The sequence below is a fragment of the Marmota marmota genome, unplaced genomic scaffold (assembly GCF_001458135.2).
Source record: "Marmota marmota marmota unplaced genomic scaffold, marMar, whole genome shotgun sequence".
Classification (NCBI taxonomy): domain Eukaryota; kingdom Metazoa; phylum Chordata; class Mammalia; order Rodentia; family Sciuridae; genus Marmota; species Marmota marmota.
The window spans coordinates 20,610,376-20,617,918 of record NW_026000229.1 but is presented as its reverse complement, the minus strand read 5'-3'; the positions used below and the strand labels follow the sequence as shown (position 1 = coordinate 20,617,918).

General features: G+C 35.8%; 1 pseudogene; it reads right to left on the bottom strand.

The window, feature by feature from the left end:
- LOC107137604 overlaps positions 1 to 7,310 on the bottom strand; it is a 21,943-nt pseudogene extending 14,633 nt beyond the window's left edge.
- Positions 7,311 to 7,543: the final 233 nt, after the last annotated feature.

Below are 7,543 nucleotides of genomic sequence, written 5' to 3'. Positions count from 1 at the left end.
AAAAAAAAAAAAAAAAAAAAAAAAAAAACTAAAAAGGAATTGTATTCTCAACACAGAGGCTGATATTGGACAAACCAGAGGTGAGCATTTGGGGAATGGAGACTCTAGGTAAACTGTCCACCAACAGGCCCTTTCCTTTTCATCTTTCTTCACCTTGCTCCATTCTATTTCTCTTCTAAAAATATGATTTTGTTTAATTTCAAAGAATTTCATTCTTTAATTTTTTTCTTTTTTATTGGTGCATTTTAATCATACACCATGGCAGGATTCATTGTGCTTCATCTCTACACACAGATAACTTAAGCAATCTCATCCCCAGTATCCATACTTAATTTCACACTTCTAACTTTTGTAAGGTAAAAAACTTGTTCTCAATGTACCAAAACACATATTCCACAATTATTATTTTACTCGATTTCCTTCTAATTCTTTTTCTTAAAGAAATAAGTTATTCAAAGCCATCCTCGGGCCCTAAGCAACTCAATGAGACCTTGTCTCTAAATAAAATATATTTAAAAAGGGGCAGGGGGCTGGGGATGTGGTTCAGTGATTAAGTACCCCTGGGTTTAATCTCTGGTACTAAAAGAAAGAAAGAAATTATTGTTTGAACTAACAGCGGTTAAGGCACCATTGGATCCTCCTAAAGTGACTGCACCCTAATGCTCTGCCATCAGCAACTCCAGAAAACACCAACTTCTTCATATTGTGATTCCTCAGAGTGGTTTATACTCCCCACCTCATAACACACAGGAAGTCTTTAAGATTTCAACCCAAAGAGGTAATTTTAGTCACTAGTGATTTGTGGATATGGAAGATTTAGAGAATATGCCTTTCATTATCTCAACAGTCATTATTTTTAGCATTTTCCCAACATCTTTCCTCTTAGTTCTCATCCATCCACCATGTTCAGCCAGAGTGACTTAAAAACACAATCTCATCATGCCACTCCTCACTGTCAACTCTTAGGTGCCATCCATGGCATTAAGGAGAAACTTCAAGCCTCTGACCCACATGGCCTGCCCTCTTCCCTCACCCCTTGCTCTCTGCATTAGCCATACTGACCTTCCAAATTCTTAAAGGCAACACATTCTTTTCCACCCCAGCATTCCACCTGGGGTGCTCTGAAGTTAGCTGACTCTAAGTTATCTTTCAGGTATCAGCCTACAACTTTCTTTAATAGAAAAGTTTTCCCTAATTTCTTTCCTCTTCTAAAACAGGTATCCCTAATATAATTTAATTCTACATTTTTATCATAATTTGAAGGGGCATATTTATTTATATGAGTATTTGTTTAATGTCTATTTTTGTCTTAATACATTGCAAACTCCATGAAGATAGGCATCATTATTTTTTTTCACCTCTAAATTTACCATTGTAGTGCCTCCTATAATATCCACATTGTTGGTTGAAGGAGTAGAATTTCTCTGCTCCAGACCTCAGAAATTAAAGCCCCCTTTCCCAAACTTGCACAATTGCCCCAACCCCTCCTCTCTACTAAGTTAAATGTATCTCTACTTCACCTCTTCCTCCCCATCCCACAACATTTGCACCTTTTCTCCCAATTAGAGAAATTAACTAACAGCTAGTAATAAAAAATGTCTTATGATGATGATATATATTCTAACCTATTTATAGTAGATATGGCAACATAAAATGTCATTACATGCCACATATACAATGAAAGATTTTAGAATATCAAATGGCTATTTTTGAGACATGGAATGAGACAACAATTCTAAACAATAAGCTTGAAAACCATGCCAATCCATGAAGTAACCATTAGAGTAAAAAGAAAGCTTTGAATAGGACCACAAGGATCATTAATTGCAAGGGAACAGTCATGTTCCCATAGGAACTACTTACAAATACTGAAGTATGATGCTCCATTTTGCCATCTGAGGTTCAGAGGCAAATTTGGAGGTTTCAAATGGAATTTTGATCCTGGATATAAAATTTCTCCAGTCATAGAAAGGAGGAGTAACAGTAAAAGGTGGATCATGACCAAATTAAAATCTTGTCCTTCAAATTAAACAAATCAACTCTCCAAAGAACATTCTCTTTTAAGAAACTTTTTTTCTAACAGTCCTGGGGATTGAACCCAGGGATGCTCTACCCATTAATTACATCCTAGCCCTTTTTATTTATATTATTTTGAGGCAGGCCCTCACTAAGTTGCCCAGTCTGACCTTGAACTTGCAGTCCTTCCCTCAGACTCCCCAATAGCTGAGATTATAGCCATGCACCGCAAAAACACACTTTTCAAACTTCTTCATCCACCCTTATACAATTCCACCCAAAGACCATGTGTTCTCTTTTCTTCCAAGAATCCAAATGTGATTTAGATGTAATTTTAGAGCTTGCACTTTTCTCCCTTCAAAACTGAGACCAGTAATGATCTTAAGGTTGGAAGAATTGAATGGAAAGCAGACAGGAGAGGAAAAATTGTTCCTATTCCAAAAGTAGCTGAAGCTATTCATAAAACAGCATGTTGAACTCCAAATACAAAATTTTGACTGGGAGATGTTGCCAGGTGTGTTCTTCTGGGACTTTCTTTGGTTGCCCAGCAACCCACAATCCCCATTTTTTATTGAGATGCTCCAGAGGAAGGAACAAGTGGGCTTCCAATCTTGCTTTCAAACTAGTGACTAAAGCTAGAAGGGTGTGAGGAGTGGATAGAGGACTCTCCAACCAACTCTTCAGGATCTTCATTCAGTCATTCAACAGTGAGCTCTTATCATGTGCTTAAGCCCTGTTTCCACAAGAGACATGATAGTGAGCAGAACATTCCCTACCCTCATGAAGCCAACACCATACGAAACAATGACTCAAATGAATATAAACACAAACATAAAGTGGTGAATGCTGGGAAGGAAAGGTGTGAGCTCCCATGGGAAATTATAAAAGGATGAGCAGACTTTATCTGGATTTTTAGCTGAATTATTAATAAAAGAAAGATGAACAGGCATAAAGGGATAAGGGCATAGGGAATGGCAAACACAAAGGGGCTGAAGTAGGCATGCAGTGCACACAGCTGCACCCAGGAGGGCAGAGGAGGGACAGGCGGACACTTGGAGGAGAGGCAGGCCAGGGCCAATTCCCAATCATCAAGGGCCTGTGGGCCATTCTAAAGACTTTTGTTCTTGCTCATAAGATGTACTTGAAGTCACTTGAATGGTAGGAATAGAGATATTCATGATCTAACTGAATTCAGATCATTCTGATTGTCATGTTGACATGATTCAAAGAGGTCAAAGAACAGAAGCAGGAAGAGGGTTGACAACATGGATCAAGGTACGATTCAGCCCCGTGCCTCCATGCAGAGAGTGGGCAGGAGGGAAGTCCCAGTGCAAGAGGTGAGTTCATCAGCAGGTGCAGCAACCCAGGAGAGAGGGGCTGGAGGTCTGGTCAGGAGGGAGACAGCATGCCAGAGAACTGTCACAGTGACAGAGTTGGCTTGCCCAGACTCTCCCTTTGTGCTGTTTGGGCCCTGGGCTGGGGGGCTGCCCTCCAAAATGTCCACACGTCCATAGAGAAGCTTCTTTTAAGAAGACCCCTAAGAGAGAGTAGCCTTTGCTATAAGGACCAAAATCTTGCTTCTGTTGAGCAACTGACTTATTTCAGCCCCCACCATTTTGTGAGACAACACCAATTATGGTGCCCTTATGTTGGTGGAGAAAACAAGTTTGAAGCCCATGCTTCCCAAGTGTGCTATCCTTCCCTGCCTGCCTCTTTGTGGCCAAACCCAGCTCTTCTCAGCTTACCTTTCCTCTTCTCACATTCTCATCATTTCAAGTGGTTGTCTGTTAATTACTGAGTAGGTGTACATAATTTTAAATACTTATTGCTATTTATCATTTAATAAGATTTTGTAGGAAATTACTTTTAAATGAGTTATTATTTAACACATAAATTTAAAATATGATATGCATTCATATTTTGTGAAATACAGAAAAGCTCAAAGAAGAAAATAAAAGTAATCCAGAATCCCACCATGGAGAGAAGATATTAGTTATTCTAGTAGTTTTCCAATCTTATCTCTATACCTATCTATCATATCCTATTTTTTCCCATAGAAAACAGTATATAATAATTTGTGTGTGTGCATTTGTATAAGACTCAGGGTCATTTTGGAACAATGAGAGAAATGGATAAAGAGATATTTTCTTGCATTTTGAGTACTAGCTGATTTAAATACTAGGCTATTTTTTACAATTTCAAAACTGTTTCTTTCCAACTATTTCTACCAATAAATAATACTCCTGTTTGCTCAATCAGAAGCCATTGCTTGGCCAAGTGATGAATGACAATTTAGAGGTTATGTGATTCCAGACTTTTCATCTTGAGTCCTAAGAGTATTCTAGTTGATGGAAGACTGACCACAGGTAAAAAGTAAACTTTCCCTGTGGTCATGTCACATGCTATCAGACCGTATAGCACATTATATTTTAAATTGTTTATACAGCAAAACTAGATTGCTTGTGGACATGACAAATCTCTTAGCTTTCTTGTTTCTAGTGGCAATCTGAAAAAGCAGAAAATTGCTCCCAAGGTATATCAAGACTTAGTCTTATTTTTAATTGCAAACTAAACTGTCTCCAGCTTCTAAAAGGAAGGCACAACTGAAAACTACAACCATCTGTACCACCTACCTTAGGCAGATAGTAACAGTAACATCACTAACAGGAGCCACCTGGAACCTGCCTGTCACCAAATTACTCTTTAATCAGATGTTCAACCTTGCCCCAATCTCTCTCCTGATAATCAATTGAGACTATCCAAAAATGTAAATATCAAATAGCATATTTAATCTAGAATGTTCAGTTTAGCCACATCTAGGTGGCCATTCTGTACTGAAACCCATAGAAGTTGTGGTCGCTATGCTGTTCTCCAGCCCCCAAACTCAAAGAACATATCCAAGAGTCTCCAACAATTATGGACTGTTTTGAGCAGGAGGGATTTCTTCTTCCAGGGCTCTATGCCTGAATTCTTCATTCTTCTCTTTCCTTACATTATTTATTGATCTAAGTTTAACATTTTGACAGTTTTCTATTGAGATGAATATAGTTTTTTTAAAATTAAATAATTTAGTAGCATATTGGTTTATACATAGAAAACTTTATATTATAGACTTACCACAAAATCATCTTCTAATCCCCTAACCCTAATTAGTCAGGCTGTGTTCAGGAAAGGTAATTGTATTGAAGTACTAATTCACTTCAATTTTAAGACATTTGTTGAGCATTTAACTTATCCCAAATACTATTCTAAGCACTGGGATGCCAAAAAGAAAAAAGAAACACAAACCCATCCTAAAAAACCTCCGAGTTTAGTGGTACTTTATAAACCCTAAGTGAATGGAATATCCTAGTTTTAAAAAATAATATAATTTGACTATTTCAAAAATTCTAATGCTTAATTGAATTTTAATATGAAAACACAATGGGTTCTTTCTTTAAAAAATTATGTTCTAATTAACCTAATAACTATTGTTGAAAAGTAATAACAGTCAAATGTATTTTGAAATGGATATTTTCAGGAGCATCTGTCTAGTTCAGAGTCTCCTTTTCTACACACAATCTCCCTCTCTTTCTCCCCCCCCCATCTCTCTCTCTCTCTCTCTCTCTCTCATACACACACATACACACACACACAAACAGCATATCCTGTAGAAGGGCTAATACATTTAAGTAAGTAGATGATGTAAGAGAATTTCAGCAGAGATTTGTATTTTTTTAAAGACTTACATAGAAATAAGAGTCCCAAATCCAACAACTAAATTTAAAAATCAAATGAATTTGTTTAACAGCCAATTAGACACAGCTAAAGAAAATATTAGAAAAGTGGAAAATTGTTCTCAAAAAATACATCCAGAGGGACAGATTAAAAACCAAAGTCAGAAACTTTTCTAAAAATACTATGTACAAAAATCTTTTGGATGAAATTATAAAACTATCAAAGAAAGATCTAAATGAGTGAAAATATATACAGTGCTTATTAAGGAAAGACTTTAACATAAATATGTCACTTCTCACCAAATTTATCTCTAAACACAATACAATTTCAATCAAAGCCCCAACATGGTGTGTCTATATGAAGTGGTGGGGTATGTGTGTGCAATTTAACATGCTGACTCAAAAATGCACATGGAAGTTAAAGACTATGAAATAGACAAGACAGTTTTAAAGAATAAGGACAATAGGAATTCACCAGCTTTACAGACCCATTAGAGATTGAGAATTTGAAGATGTATTATAAACCTATAGCAATTAAAAAGTATGCTGTGATTTCAGGGATAAATAGAGCAGTGAAACAGGATAAACAGCCCAGAAACAGACACATGCCTCCCCAGATAGATGGGAACTTGCAGGTATAACTAAGGAAGAGGAAAGGAAATTATGCAACAACTAGCTAGCCACATGGGAAAGAAATTTTTTTTATCATACCCTGATAGTTAATTCAAAAATAAATTTTAAGTGCATTAAAGACTAAACATGATTAAAAAAAACTTCAAAAAACATTTAGAAAAAAATACACAAGCAAAAATATTTTTAGGACTGAAAAGCATAGAAGCAATTTTTCAAATATATAAATAGTAACTAATTTTAATGGAAAGAGATTGATAAATATGAGTACATTCAAACTTCTAACAAAAAAAATCACAAGCCAAATTAAAAGGCAAAACAACAAAATAGAGGAAAAATCATCTAGGGCATAAAACCAATAAGAAATTAATACCTAGAGTGTATAAAGAACTTTCATAAACAATAAATAAAAGATAAATAATAATCAAACTAAGGAAAAAGTGAAGGATATGAACAAGTAATTCACAAAAGAGGAATCTCAAATGACCAAATACACAGGAAAGGTTGTCCAGCCTCAGCAATAACAAGGAATATGCAAATTAAAACAACAGGATATCAATTCATACCACTGGCATGTCAAAAATTTTGTTTAAAAATATAAATGTAGAAAATGAGGCAAAGTAACTGGAACACTCATTCATCATGATTAGGAGCATAAATATGTAAAATTTTGAAAAGCAATGTGGCAACATCTAATAAAGTTAACTATAAGCATATTTCACAAACCACTAATGCCATTCCTTGGTAAATAAAAATATAAACCCCCATACATGTTTATTATGTGCCAGATCCTGCTCTAAATGTTTTGTATATTAACTCATTTAATCCTTACTACTCCAAGAAAGAGGTACTCATGGCATGGAGATGTTAAGTGATTTTTCAAAAACTACCTACCTCATCGATGGCACATGTAAGATTAAAATCCAGCAATCTGGCAGCAGAGCTCATGCTTACTCATTATGCTAGCTACCTCTTTAGAAGTCTTCTTCAACATGTGCATAAGGAGATAGCTACTGGGATATTTACTTAGTATTATTTATAGTGGAAAAAAAAACTTGGAAATAACCTGAATGCCATAAGGAGAAAAGTGAAAATAAAACGTGACATCTTCATTAAATAGTGGAGAGGTGTTAAATAAATGAGACTTAACATGTGTCAATAAATCTGGAAAACTCAACATT